The 15,948-nt window shown below is 36.0% G+C and overlaps 1 protein-coding gene across 1 annotated transcript in view; it reads right to left on the bottom strand.

The window, feature by feature from the left end:
• The window catches only part of OSBPL1A (oxysterol binding protein like 1A), a 323,698-nt gene extending 310,706 nt beyond the window's left edge, over positions 1-12,992 (bottom strand). Inside the window, exon 1 of the mRNA XM_044666526.1 lies at positions 12,981-12,992. The gene's annotated coding sequence lies outside the window, so the exon portion shown is untranslated. The remainder of the gene's footprint in view (positions 1-12,980) is intronic.
• Between the last annotated feature and the right edge of the window lie 2,956 nt (positions 12,993-15,948).

The following is a 15,948-nucleotide window of genomic DNA, read 5'->3' as shown; positions in this document are numbered from 1 at the left end:
CCTCAGACACTTCCCAGCTGTGTGACCCTGGGCAAGTTACTTGACCCCCATTGCCCACCCTTACCACTCTCCCACCTAAGAGCCAATACAAAGAAGTTAAGGGAAAGAAAGAAAGAAAGAGAGAGAGAGAGAGAGAGAGAGAGAGAGAGAGAGAGAGAGAGAGAGAGAGAGAGAAAGGAAGGAAGGAAGGAAGGAAGGAAGGAAGGAAGGAAGGAAGGAAGGAAGGAAGGAAGGAAGGAAGGAAGAAAGAAAGAAAGAAAGAAAGAAAGAAAGAAAGAAAGAAAGGAAAAACACTATCCACATCCAGAGAAAGAACTGTGGGAACAGAAACACAGACTGATCACATAATTTGATGGGTATATGATCGGGGATTTTTACTTTAAATGATCATTCTAATGCAAATAATATGTAAATAGGTTTTTAACAATGATACATATATAATCCAGTGAAATTGCTTGTCAGCTTAGGAAGAGGAGAGAGAAGAGGGGAGGGAAAGAACATGAATCATGTAATCATGGAAAAATATTCTAAATTAATAAATTAATTTTTTAAAAATAAAAAAGAACTATTGGTAACTGATAACTAGAACTGCCTGAGAAATAGAAAAATAGATCAGTGGAACAGAGTAGATATACAATATATAGTAGCAAATGATTATATCAACTTTATATTTGACAGATGTCAAGATTTAAACTTTTGATATAAAAATTCACTATTTGATTAAAGAAACTGTTGGAAAACTGAAAAACAGTCAGACAGAAACCAGGTGTAGACCAATATCTTATACCATTTACCAAGTAAAGGTTAAAATGATACATGACTTTGACATAAAGGGAAATATTATAAGTAAATTAGAAGAACACAAAATATATTACTTAGACTTATGGACAGGAGAAGTATTTATGAAAAAACAAGAGAGGAAGAGCACTATGAGATGTAAAATAGGTCATTTTGATCACATTAAGTTAAAAATCTCTGTTCAAATAAAACCAATGTAGCCTTCAAGTAAAAGGCAATATAAGTTTGGATGACCAAAACAGATGCTAAGAGTTGATGTACGATTAATTTTTTTTTAAATGTTGAAAACCCCAAATAGTATAGGGAGTAGAAGAAATTATATAGTAACTAGAATCAAGTGCACAATATTTATATTTCTGCTAACAAAAATGGCTAATGGAGAGCTGATACCCAAGATAAGGAGGGAGTAAAAAAAAAAAAGCATCTAGTTGTCCTTGAGGAATTCAGATCACCTGGCTCAGATGAGCTATATTCTTAGGTACTAAAAGAATTGATAGATATAACTAATGAAATTGATTAGTCATATCTGAAAGAGTTGTTAAGAGTCAAGATGGCAGTGTAGAAGCAACAACCTAGCCTAACTTCCCTAAGAGTCCTCTACAAACAACTTAAAATGTATTAAGTTGAAGTTTGGAACCACATATTCAACAAATTATGGATCCTAAAATCAAATTATTTAGGTATATACTGCATTGAGAGACTCTAGATTAAGCTCTTTCTCAAATCTACCATATACCCCTTGCATGATATAACAATAAAACTGTGACTGTGTGAATGGAGAACAAATCCTGCAGCTTATACCACATGAAAAGACTGTATCTTTATACAAAAGACCACAGTCTGAAGGAACACAAAGAATGTGTTTATTAAGCTCCTACTATGTACCAGAAGCTTCTTGTCTTCTCTCTATATCATACTGACTATAGACATAGGAAGCCTACAAAACTCTCAATCTAGTCTTCCCTAATTTGTGCAAAACTGGCTTGGTTTTATGCTTGGTTTATATGCTACAAACACTGTCTTCTACATTAAGCCTTTTCTAATCCTTTTAATTGCTGGGGTCCTCTCAAACTATGTTATATCTAATTACTTTGTATATATTTTTCTTCATATTTATTCTGTACATATATAATATATCTTTATTTTCTCCCCCTTTAGAATGTAACTCTTTTGTGAGCAAGAATTGATGTTATTTGTATTCCTAAAGTTGCCATACACAAAAAAATCCAGAACAATCTTAAAGATACTAGCTTGAGAGACTTCTGGTCCTGTAAGCAACAAGATAGCTGACTGAACATTTTCACCAATCCCCAGGACTTCTTAAACCTTTTTGAAACAGAAACTCTCTCCCAAAAATAAAACTATTTCAGCTATTTTCATGGTCTATAATATCCAGAATTCAAAAGACAACAACCTCTCCCTCCTATCCCTCCACAAAACCCAAGAACTGATGTTCACTGGCTTTGAGTTCACTTAGCACCTCTCCCCCACTTTGCATATTACTGGCAGAGGCTATGCAAGTTGACTCAAGGACACAACACAGGTTTACATCAAAACCCTGTACACAGTATTCCTTCTCCCTCTTTCCAGTGCCCTTAGCAGGCTGCCTAAGTTTGCTTGGGCCATGATAAGCTACTTGGCCATAAAGCCCTTGGAGAATAAAAGCTGGCTGGGAACTACTATCCCAAAGCACCAGCACTGTAAAGCTCTGAACCTCTGGTGCCAGGGAAAGCATACTCTGAACTACTAATGCCAGGCCAGATAACTAAAGAGCAAAGAGAGTGAGATACATCACCAGGTCAGGACACTCTGTGTGTGGGGAGCTGTGGAGTACTCAACCAAGACAGAAGGATAAGTGCACAGTAGCAAGCTGGGGCAGAGACTTAGGGTAGTGAACCAGGAGTTGTCCAGTGTGGGAAGAGGCTGAAATGCTTTGAAATCCAACCTAAAAAGAAACCACAGCCAGAGAGGAGGGGCTCAGGAAATAAAAACAACAAAGAAAATTATGGAGGATGAGTGGTATGGAAGACTGAAGACAGCAAATATTTCTGGAAGAGGACTCTCAAAGACCTTGAACATAAAGAGAAAACTTTACAGGAAAAAGGAATAACAAAAGGAAATTTGTTTTGCAGATGAAATAAACAAGTTCAGATATAAATAATGAAAAAAGAAGAAAAATGACCCAATGCTTGATGAGACAGGGGACCCCATGGATTTTGAAGAGAATGTGGAACCATAACAGTGTTCCAGAGTGATTTAAAAGAGAAATGAATTATAAGAGCAGATTTTGTGTCCTAAAGAGCAAAAATACTAAGAATAGAAAAACTAGAAACTCTAATGGCAGGTCTCGCCAAAGAAACAAAAGAGAGAACAAAGAATTAGAAATGCAAACAAAGAAAAAGGATAACTTAAAAGAAGAGAAAAAATATATACTCACTATGCAAGCAAAACATACTAATCTCGAAGACAGGCTATGTAGAGGCAACTTAAGGACCATAGGTCTTCCAGAAGAACATAACAGGACAAAAAAACTTAACACCATAATAAAGGAAATAATAGAAGAGAACTACTCTGAACTTCAGAACAGAGAAAATGAAATTCCATTTGAAAAATTCACAGATCAACTGGAAAGACCTCCAGGAACTGATGCAGAGTGAAATGCCCAGAACAAGGAGAACATTTAATGATTTCGAGCATTTTTTCATATGCTACTGATAAAAATTTTGATGTCTTCCTCTGAAAACTTATCCTTTGTTAATTTATCAATTGGGAAATGGCACTTCTTATAAATTTGTGTCAGTTCCCAATATATTTTAGAAATGAGATTTTTATCAAAGAACCACAATGCATAATTTCTTCCCAGTTTACTGGTTTTCTTACAATTTTTGGCTGTGCTGATTTTGTTCATTTATTCAGGGAGATCTGTTTTGGCTTGTTCAATTTCTTTTGCTAGGATGGGATTATTTTTCTTTTTTGTCCTGATGATATGGACAATTAATATTTTGTAAATATCATCTGTTTCATTAATAGTCAGTTTAACTGACATATAGTGGGGCAAAATTGTCTCTAATAATTTATTTCCTCTTTACTAGTTGTGAATTCACCTTTTTCATTATTGATATTGATATACTGAATGATTTTGGTTTTTCTCTTTATTTTTTTTAACCAAATTAGCTAGTGGTTATCTGTTTTTCAAAAATCCAGTTCCTGGTTTTCTTATTAGTCCATTGATTTGTTTTGCTTTCAATTTTATTAATCTTCTCCTTTGATTTTGGAGTTTAATGAGAAGTTTCAATTTCTTGTCTTTTATAACTTTTTTTTTTAGTTTTAGCCACAATTTATTGATCTGCTATTTCTTTCTTTAATTGATATATGAGTTTAGATATAAATTTTTCCCTATGTACTGCTTTGGCTATATCCCGCAAATTTTTGCATGCTGTCTCATTGATATTATTGTCTTTAATAGAATTATTTCTTTTTGTTCTTTGATACATCCATTCTTTAGGATTTTTATTTAGGTTTGTAATTAGTTTTTACCCTATGCTTCAAAAATTCTCTATTAAATGTAATTTTTATAGCATACTGATCATAAAGAGATGCATTTAATATGTTTGCATATCTGCATTTGTTTTGGAGATTTTTATATCCTAATTCATTATCAATTTCTGTGAAATTTCCTTGCACAGTTGAAATAGGCATATTTCTTTCTATTTCTGTTTAGTATTCTCCAGTTATCATATCTAACTTTTTCAAAATTCTATTCACCTTACCTTGTTTATGTTATGATTAGATCTATGTCTCAAAGGAATGAATTGAAATCCTCCACTATCATAGTTTTATTGCTTATTTCCTTCTATAATTCATTTAACTTCTTGTCTGAGAATTTAGATGCTATTACATTTAGTATAATCAGTATTGATATTAATTAATTGTTTGTGGTACCTTTTAGCAAAATTTTGGTAAAAGATTATTACTTTTAATTTGTTCTATTTTTAATTTTGCTTTGTCTGAGATTATGATTGCCATCCCTGCCTTTTTAACTTCATCTGAAACATATAACAGATTCTGCTCCAGGCCCCTTACTTTATGAATATCTGTTTCAAGTGTGTTTCTTGTAAACAACATATTGATATACTCTTGTTTCTAATCCATGCTGATATTCTCTTTTATTTTATGGATGAGTCTGTCCCTTAACATTCAGTTATAACTGTTGATGGTATTTATCTCCATTCTATTCTCTTCTTTTGCCCTGTCCTTTTTACCCTATTATTTTCTCTTTTACCCTATCCCCTTTTCTGTTTTGCTTCTTGTCACTATCTCTCTTAATATTCTTTCATTTCTCTCAAAACATTTACCTACTACTTCCCTGTTGGCAAAATTCTGTTCCCAGCTATATAGGTGTATTTTTCCCTCCCTAAACCAGCTCAGATAATAATGTGATTAAAATTGTCTAATTCCTACCCTCTGCCTTCTCCATTGTAAAGTCTTCTTTTTGTGTCCCACTTATTTTAGATAATTTTATCAGTCTTCATTTCCCTTTCTCTTCTCCTACAGGATCTTTCTTTATTACCCTTCCATTTGTCTTTTGAGATCATGAAAGCATAATAGATTCATACCCAAGCTATCTGTCTAATTAAACTCTAACGCCCTTGGTGAGGATAAAGTTCTAAGTGATTACAGGTATCATCTTTTCATATAAAACATAAACAATTTAACCTTTAAGTCTCTTATGCTTTCTAACTCATATTGACTTTATGCTTGAGTCTTGGGACTACAAGTCAAATTTTCTATTCAGCTCATTTCCTTAAAAATGCTTTAAGATCCTCCATTTCATTAAATATACATTTTTTTGCCCTGTGAGGTTATACTCAGTTTTGTTAGGTAAATTAGGTAGGCAAATGCTTTGCCTTTCAGAATATCCTATTCTTTCCCTCTACAGTGGTGACTGCTACATCTCATATGATCCTAAAGTTGGTGGTATGGTACTTGAATTACTTCTTTATGGTGGCTTGAAGTATTATCTTCTCTACCTGAGAATTCTGGATTTTGGATACAATATTTCTGGGAGTTTTCCCTTTATAGTTTCTTTCAGGAGATAACCAATTGATTCTTTCCTACTTTGGTCACTGGCTCTAAGACAGCTAAGTAGTTTTCTTTTAAAATTTCTTAAAACTACTTGGAGACTTTTTCTCCCCCTAAATTGTTTCAGGTAGATTAGTGAGTCTTAAATCATCTCTCCTTATTCTATTTTCCAGATCCAGTTTTTTCCTGTCAGATTGTTTGTATTTCCTTTTATTTTTTTCAGTGCTTTTATTTTATGATTTTTGATGTCTCATATATTAGTAAATATTGATTTACCAATTCTAAGTTTTAGGAGTTGTTTTCTTTATAGGTTTTGTACCCCTTTTAGCAAGCTGTACCTCTTTTAGCAATTCTTTTCTTAACTTTCTTGATTAGTTCTGATTTGTTTTTTCATTTTTTTCCCCCTCTATCATTCTTATTTGGTTTCCAAAATAAATTTTGTTGCTTTAAATTTTTTTTTTCTTTAGCCCTTGCTTTAACTCTCAAGAATTCTTGTTGGTCTTATGTCCAATCTGCCTTTTTTATATCAAGTTTTGCATGTAGATATTTTCAAGTCATGGTCTTCTGTTTTGATTCTTAAGTTTCTTTTCACTAAAGTAGCCCTTTATGGTCAAGTTCTTCATTTGTTTGCTCATTCTTCCAGCATATTTTTTTACTTTGGACTTTATTTTAGGCTTGGCTCACTTCCTGGGATAGGATGAAAAGGGGGGTGTCCAGCCTAAACTTCTGCTGCTTTCATAGCTCAGTTTGGAACCTTTTAATTTTTTACTGCTTCCAAAGTGATTGATCCATGGAGAGATCTATTCACTGCCCTCCTGATCTGAGCTCTACATGTTTTTGATCTAGGTTTGAGTTTGTTGGCTTGTATGTGGCTGAGTTTCAATAGACTATTGCTAGATTCATTCATTATTAGTCTGCTGGAAGGCTCAGAGCAGGTTCTTCAGGTTCAGAGCTAATCTACTATGCGCTCTCCTTTGCTTTTGTTTTTTTACCTTAGTTTTTCCAATTTAGATTTCTATGTTGGGCAAAAAGTTGGAACTGAGTAACCTCTGAACTCTTGGGTACAAAACCTTACAGCTAAGTTCCTAGAATCTGATTCAGACTCAGTACTCAGGTAAAGCCTTACACTTGATTGTAGCCACTCCTCTCTGCCCTGGATCTATGATCCAGAACCAGATAATAGGTGAAAGAGTTGCCAAATGGCATCTGTTCTTGCTTCCAGTGCTAATTCAGGGGTCTCTCTGTCCAAGCGTTTTCTGCCCTGGTGTTCTCTTGGTTCTCTATCCCTGAGCACTGGAATGCCTCTGGTCCAGCTGCTGCACCACCATGATGTGTTCCTGGTCAGCCCTTACCACAGGATCTGCAGACACCTTTGTCTTCCTAAGCTGACTTGGGCTAGAAAAATGATTTTTCTTGGCTTTCCTGGGTTTTCCATGTTGTTATGGAAGAGGTGTATTGGGATAGTGAGGCAAAAATTCTCTTATTCTGCCATATTGACTGTGCCCCTGTGACTCTTAAAATACCAGGCTTAGGGGGCAGCTGGGTAGCTCAGTGGAGTGAGAGTCAGGCCTAGAGACAGGAGGTCCTAGGTTCAAACCCGGCCTCAGCCACTTCCCAGCTGTGTGACCCTGGGCAAGTCACTTGACCCCCATTGCCCACCCTTACCAATCTTCCATCTATAAGACAATACACCGAAGTACAAGGGTTTAAAAAAAATACTCATAAAAAGCTTAAAAAAAAAATACCAGGCTTAGAAGTTTGCATTATCCTAACAAAAGCCTCTGGAAGCTTTTAACCAGGAAGTGACAGGATCAAACCAGAGCTTTAAGAAGATTATCTCTACAGATATATAGAAGGGGCTGCATAAAAGAGCCATTGAAGAAGGAAAAGACAGGAAGCAAAGGTAACAATGAGTATGCTCTTACCATAAGAAGCATGAGGTGAAGGGTGACTAAATAAAGGTATTGACTGAAATGAAAGAAAACTGGAGAGAAGGTAATAAATAGCTACTAAAGATGGTACACAGAGTTAGAATTTACTTATGTTGACAGCAGATAGGAAAGGTTAAGGACAACTAAAGTTACAGACCTAAGTAACTAGAAAGATAGTAGCAATGCCTTTGAAAAAATAAAAAGAACAGTCTAGAGCAGTGATGGGCAAACTTTTTAATGAGGGGAACAAAGGAAAGGAAATGCTCATCTGTCAGTCTGTTTCTAAGGCAACTCTTTGGAAGTTTCATTGTATTGTATCCTACTCGTATTCATCAGATTAGGAATAATGTGCAGGCGGCCAGATAGAACATTTCAAGGCCTCCCCCCTCCGCCCCCCCTCCCCCCGCACTGGGGGGGGGGGGGCATGGTTTGCCTATCACTGGTCTAGAGGGAAAGGCATTAGTACCATTTGGGACATTTTGAAATGCCAATGGGACAACCAGGCAGAGATGAAAGGCATGTATCTAGGGAAGTACAGAGTTCAGAAAAGAGATAAAACTAGATATCTTGATTTGGAAGTCATTTGTGTAGAAATGATATTTGAACATAAAGTAAAAGAATCACCAACCAAGGGGGTAGAATGAGAAAACAAGAAGCTCTAGAACAGAGCCTTAAAAAACACCCACGGTCAAGGGGCTAGGAAACTGAAGCATGGTCAAGTGGATAGAAGAACATGAGAAAACTATGTCAGGAAAGCCAAGAGATAAGAAAATTCTGGAAGTGGTGAATTTAAAAGCTACACATGACTCATGGGGAACAGATACTGAGAAGAGTCCTGGATTTAGCAGTTAAGAAATCATGGTTAATTTTAGTGAAACTTATTTCAACAGAGCAATAGAATCAGCCTGGTTTTAAGAGGTTGAGAAGTGGTTGGCACAGAAGTAGATGGATTAAAATTTAAAAACTTTAGGGAGTTCTACAGAGAAAAGCAAAAGTTATATAGGTTGACATTTTGAGCACACAATAAGGTAAATAAAGTTTTTTGGTAATGGTAAAATAAAGGTTTCTGAAGAATAAGGAAGATTTGCTTATGTTTATAAAGAAAGAGGTAGTAGAAAGGAATGACCAGTGGTTCAAGCTCCTGAAGCAGGTAGGGATTAGATCAGAGCATAATTTAAGCAGGACAGAATGGCCAAAGATTTACAGGTGTTTTGAGGTGTGAAATAAAGGAGATGAGACAGTTTGTAACAGGTTCTCAATTAACTCAGTAAAGTAGGTGAGGTGATCTGATGAAAGAGGTGATAGGTGAGGTCCTGGAGAGCCATAAGATTATCTCTGCAGCTATACTGAAGAAGCTGCATAAAAGAGCCACTGGAGAAGGAAGAAACAGAAGCAAAGGTAACAATTAGTATGCTCTCAAAGAAAGAAAACATTTGAAAAAGTAACTTTGTGATATGAAAATCAGGGATAAATATGAGGTTATGCAAAAGTGAAGGCTCAATTGAGATTAAGGTGCTTGAATCTAAAGTAGATCCTGTCAACACTGTTACGTGACATCCTCCAGTAGTGTTCAGCAGCATGGAAGAGAAGGCAGATGGTAGGGTTGAGGATTGATAAGTAGTAAAACAAGACAGCAAAGGATTGAAGCAGATAAAACAATGAAATTTATTTTACACAAAACAACTAAAATTTATAAATTTTGGCATATTACATACCCTAGAGACAAGAAGTCATGAAACCTGGCAAAAACATGTATACCTGAAAAATGAAAGAATATGGATATTTCAAACTCTATGAAGCTAAAATAAGTCCATAAAAGATGCTAATAGTTGTTGAGGCAAATGTAAGGTACATATTTACCTCTAGGGTAGAAAGGCTAATTATAGTTTAACATACCTTCAAACTTTATTTGTAAGAAAGGTCATTAGCTACAACATGGTGGCCAAAAACATGGCAAGATTAAGTGAAATAAGTAAATAATAGAATCTACCGCCAAAAATTCCAATAGCTACTTTGTCATCAAAATAAAAAATGGAAAAATTAAAATGTCAAACAGTTTTAAATTCAAAGCAGCTTTATTCCTAATGTTAACTATATAGTTCTCCACTACTCTTTTGTACCTTTTTAAACACACACAAACACATATACATATCTTTTAGAGATGAGACAGAAAGGGTGTTAGCAATTATAACAAGTTCATAAAACCACTAAAAAAGATATTTTGTTTTCATTATTCTTTATATCATATTAAATATTTCTATTTTGTTATTGCACTCATAATGTACAAAGCACCATCCAGACTGGTTCTCTAGACATTTATCATTATATCGTTACTGAAGGAAGTCCTATAAAAAATGAATATTTAATTCTTATTAAATTGTTCAAAATGTACAACGAATCATAGTTTATCATGAATATTAAGTTTATCAAGCAATTTTCTGATTAAGAAAACCAATGACTTTTATAAACCAATAATAAGGAAAGGAATAGATTCAATTGCAACTTCTCTCTATTTCCCTATGTTCTGACAAAATTGTTGATTACTAACCCTTCCTTTCAAAGTTATCTTCTCCACAAAAATTTCCCTGATTCACCTAGATAAATAAGACCTCAAATATTTTATTGCACTTCTCTTGATGTGACCTCCTCAAGTAAGTGTATCTTGCTTACTCTTTATATGAATTATGTTCAAATAGAAATGACTATTCTATCACTCATTTCCATTTCCATGAAATTAAATTTTCTATAAACAAACTGCAAAATAGTACCAAGAACATGAGTTCTAATAGATCAGAATCTCAGTCACAGCAGAGTTTCAACATATGAAATCATAAAAAGCATGCTAGTTTTTATAGTTTTGTGGGCACCTCAAAACAAATATCTGAGAGAAGAAAAATTAATTTAAAACAACAGAATTTTAATAAACATTAACAACTTAAAATAGGAACTAACTTTATTTCTTAAAGAAGTGAATCCTACTAAAGTAATTCAGTTCATTTATTCTGATTTTTTTAAAAAAAACAAATTTTCAGGTTGCAATTCATTAGAGATATCCAAGTTGAAAGGAAGGAAAGAGGAAGATGGTGGCTAAAGAAGTCTCAGTATCAACCAAAAGGCCTTAGAACTCCCCATACTGCTACAAGGTTGAACAAAAAAACAAACAAACAAACAAACAAAAAAGCACTAACTGCATTCACATCCAACAGTTACTTTAACTATATCTACTAAACTTGTATTAGTAAAATTGTTGGGAAGTCCATTATTTTGATGGTTGTAGTTTGCCCCAGAGTCTAGAGGCAGAAGTAGAGTGGGGCTACTATATCTTCCTTCCCTACTTTCTATAGATTTGAGTACTATTTAAGTAGTTAGAACAGGGAGGAGACTGTATGTGCCTTTACTTTTTAATTAGCAAAGGGAAAGCTTTTCGAAGTTTTGACAAAAGAACCTGGAAAAATGCTGGTTATAATTCTCCAGCAAAACCCATCCAATGGTGAAGCACTTTATCCAAATTATCTCATTGGAGCCTCCAAACCCCCTCCCACCCCCACCTCCACCCCCCTACCCTCGAAGAAAGTAGGAACAACAGGAATTACTATTTCCCCTTCACAGATAAGGAAACAAATTTAAAGAGATGAAATGCATTGCTCTGAGCGACCTTACCAAAAGAGTCAAAGGTGCGATTTGAATCCAGATCTTTCTTATTCTAAACCCAGCATCCAGTTCCTAACAAAATACCTTTTGGGGGCAGCTGGGTAGCTCAGTGGATTGAGAGTCAAGCCTAGAGACCGGAGGAGGTCCTAGGTTCAAATTTGACCTCAGACACTTCCCAGCTGTGTGACCTTGGGCAAGTCACTTGACCCTCATTGCCCACCCTTACCACTCTTCCACTTAGGAGCCAATACACAGAAGTTAAGGGTTTAAAAAAGATACCTCTTAAAGGAAATTAAAGCAATCGTTATTAGCTATTTTGCTCAATTATATGACAAAAAATCTGAAAATCTAGGTGAAATGGATCAATATTTACAAAAATGTAAATTGTTTAGATTAAAATGACAGGAAATAGAATACTTAAATAATCCCATCTCAGAAAAAGAAATTGAACAAAACAAAAATATCTCTTAATCAAAAAGTATTTTCCAAATCTTGAATAAGGACAGTAAGGCTTTTCCTCTCCAACATAAAACACTAATTAACTAATTAGTTAAAACTAATTAATGCAGAGACTAGAGGATGAACTATACCCAGAAAAAAATTACAAATTCATCGCTGCTCTACGTGAAATTTTTTTAATCTTTTGCAAATCTAGTAAATAGATCACGAGATCCCAAAACACGAATTTAAATTTACAGGCTGTACGGCTAACAGCTCAAAATCACATTATCAAGTCCTGTTCTTTTAAAAAAAAAAAAAAAAGTAGCATGCAAATTGGCGTAGACAGTTAAACCACTTTTAAAGCCGCCTAATCAATCACGTCAAACTGCTTTAAAGCGTTACCTCCAATCATGAGGTACAGAAACAATTCCCGAAGATGAATTATTTAACGTTGGCTGCGCGGCCGCTGATTTTCCAGTCGCACTACTTGTTCCCCCCTTCCCGCCCCCGAATCTGTACGAAACTCTATTCCCGGTGGGATGGACCCCGTGAGTACAAAGTGAAACTGGTCACATGAGGAGCTCCTGACCACCCTCCGGGAAGCATCATTCTCCACTCTGGGAGGAAATTGAAAGTCCGTCCCAGCTGCCCCCTTCCCCGCCCAGCTTACACACAACAACAAACGCACGCGCCAGTCCCTGGAAAGCCTCGGGCACCAACCCCGGGGGTGGGGGGCCCGGATCCTGCCGGGAGCAGCAACAGATACTAACCGCCGGCTACTTTGGGCAACTAACTTCCCGCGGTGGGGCTAGGCGCACAACAGCCAAGTTCACAACCAAAGGGCTGCTCGGAGAAAGATGGAGGGTAACTGGAGGCAAGGACAGGAGCCCGACCTCCGGGGCGGACGCTGAGAGCAAAGCGGCGACCGGAGGCTGAACAAAGAGCGGGGGAGGGGAAGGGGGCGTCACTGGGACTGGAGGACGGACAGATGGACGCCTCCTTCACCGGGGCGCTCTCTCTCTCTCTCTACAGCCCTCTCCCTCAGAACAGAAATCAGCCCGCTCCAGCTCCCCTCACATTCAGAAGGAGATCCTCCATACGGCCTCGGGCGCTAGGGCTCATGGGGCCCGGTACGGCGTAGCGAGCCACAGCTCAGGTCCGGCCCGGTCCGTCTGTCCCTCCCTCTCGCTTCCTTCGCGCACGCGGTTCTTGCGCGCGCACCGCAGCTTCTGTCCCGGCGGGAGCGCGCGAGTCTTCCCAATCCACCGCCCCAGCCCCTCTACACTCGCACCCTGTGTCTCCCATCACCGCTGACACCTCGAGATATGTATTGGGCCTGGTGGGTGCAAGGGCAGAGCTGGGAGCGCGTGCTCACCCGCCCGCAGCTTGGGATCCAGTCTGGTCTTAGACGAACTTCTCTGGTACTACAGGAACTTCCAAATTTAGACTGTCCTGTAGTCAATGGAAAGAGGACCCACGGTGTTTTGTAAACAAATAAAACAACAGAGGGAAACATCTTTTCTATGGTGATTATGAAGTTGACTTTTAAAACATTTTTTAAAGAAATATTTAAAGTAGAAGTTTGAAATATTGAAATAGCACAAACGATGGCAAAGAATTTGGAAAAGGCTGTTAAAGTCTATCAATTGAGGAATGACTGAACAAGTTGTGGTATATGACTGTGATGGGATACTCTTGTGCTATAAAAAATTAGCAGGATGCTTTCAGAAGAACCTGGGAAAACTTAAATGAAGTGTCCAGAAACAAGAGAACATTATACACAGTAAAAGCAATATTGTACAATGAACAGTTGTGAAGTATTTAGCTACTCTCAGCAATATAGTGATCTAAGACAATTTCAAAGTTGTCTTTGTTGTTTCATGTTGAAAAATGCTATCCACCTCCAAAGAAAGTTATTTTGATGGAGTTAAAATGTGAATTAGATCATACCTTTTTTTTTCTCCTTTGGGTGAAGGGGGGGTTCTTTCACAACATGCACATGTATAACCTATATCAAATTGCCTTTTCAATAAGGAAAGGGGGAGAAAATTAGGAACTCAATTTTTAAAAAAATGAATATTGCAAAATTGTACATGTACTGGAAAAAATTTTTAAAAAGAAATAGTACAAACATTTATAAATTTTGTCCCCTAAAATTCTTGTGCCAATTTAGGATTCTGACAGAAACATTAGTACAAGTTAAGTATCATATCCTAGCAGTGCATAGGTTATGTACTACATGTAATGAGGATTACTAATAATAATTAAAAGATCTAACATATAGCACTTAACTATGTGGTTTACAACTTATTTCATCTAATCCTCACAACAACCCTGGGAAGTAGGTGCTATTTTCCTCCCTATTTACATATGGGGAAACTGAGGCAGGCAGGGCTAGCTAAGGGACCTGTCATGGTTAACATCGGAGACTAGATTTTACCTCAGGTCTTTCTCACTCCAGGTCAGGTACTCTCCTGTATCTTCTATTAATATATTTTATTTTATAAGTCACAATGCAGAGTTTAAATGACAGAGAGCTTAGCAGTTCTCTTTTCTTATGTATTCATACTAGTTGTTTTCATAAACATATTTACAAAGAAAAAGAGACAACTGAGACAATTATAAGGATAATTTTTCACCCCTATATTTTCTAGATAGTCTCAGTTTATACTTAATTCTTTGAGTATTTGTTAATTGACTACTATGTGCAAAATATGTTTTAATTGGTCAGCAAGATCCCTGGTCTATTTTGCATCCCATGGAAAAATGACACTGACATGTAAGTTTAAAAATAGATAGGAATGAAAGACATATAAAGAGAAAAGAATAAAAGAGAAAATTTCACATCTTCATATCATAAATAATTAAATAATATTTCATATTAAGTATAGTAAGACTGGATTAAAAACAAATCCAAATGACATGTCCTAAATAAGCTACAATAATGTGATACAAATGTCTTAGAATTATACCTTTGAGGAATAGATAGAATGTCTATAGTCAAGGCCAGTGCCTTCATCCAAGCAAAATAGGCATTAGATCAAGCATAACAAATTAATAAAATATTGTCTGATAAGCATATGTAACTAACTGCACTATCCCTTTAGAACTATGATAAATTATACGTATAATTTGTGTGTGTACATATATATCCACACATACACATTTAAGTACAGTTTAAACTCCTTGAGAACACAATATTTTTATATCCCCAGCACTTCTCAAAGTGCCTTGCATTTATTATGTTTGATATTAAGTTAACACAACTAAACTTTTTAAATTGTTATTCAGAGAACATTTAACTGCCTAGATAAAAAGAAGTCTCTAAGGCCAGGGCTTAGCTTATCTGAAAAGCCAGAAATGAAGTTGAGATTAAAGATAATGCAACTCTGGCTTTTTACCCAATTTCCTCCATTCACAGCTTTTGTTTTGTGTTAGGTATATTGTGCTTGACAATTGTAAATGAAATTTGCATAATCAATTCCTTATTAATTATTTTTTCTTCTAAAATTCCTATCCATAAGGAAGGAATCACTTTGGGAGAACAAAAAATTAATACAATCTCTGTCTTTTGTTACTCTCTTTCCAGACTCTCCAAACCAAAATCCTGTCCTTTTGCAGATCTTTCTCTTAACCTGACCAGAACTTTAAAAGCCTTAAAAAATTTTTTTTGCCTCTCATCATATGCCTCTGTTCATACTAGTTTGAAACTTCTCTACTATACTTATAGCACCTTGCTTCTCTTTCCAATATGTCTTCAGTTCATTGCTTTCATTTTGATCTCTTGTACAAGTCTCTAAATTTTAGTTTACTGATGTTCATCTACATAGGTCCCTTTAGGCACCTCCCTCTCTTTTTTCCTTATCACTTTCTAAGGTCTGCTAAACTTTCCCTTTAGTCACAAACCTCTAGGAATGTTACTCATCTTATCACTGAACTCTTTGAAATGCAACAAGAAATTGTTATCTCTAGGTAATGACACTGATAACACTGTCAACAATCTTTAAGTCATATATCCTCAAACATACCTTTAGATGACAATAAT

The sequence above is a fragment of the Gracilinanus agilis genome, chromosome 1 (assembly GCF_016433145.1).
Source record: "Gracilinanus agilis isolate LMUSP501 chromosome 1, AgileGrace, whole genome shotgun sequence".
Taxonomy (NCBI): domain Eukaryota; kingdom Metazoa; phylum Chordata; class Mammalia; order Didelphimorphia; family Didelphidae; genus Gracilinanus; species Gracilinanus agilis.
The sequence above is the reverse complement of the archived record's forward strand: the minus strand, read 5'-3'. Positions and strand labels throughout refer to the sequence as shown.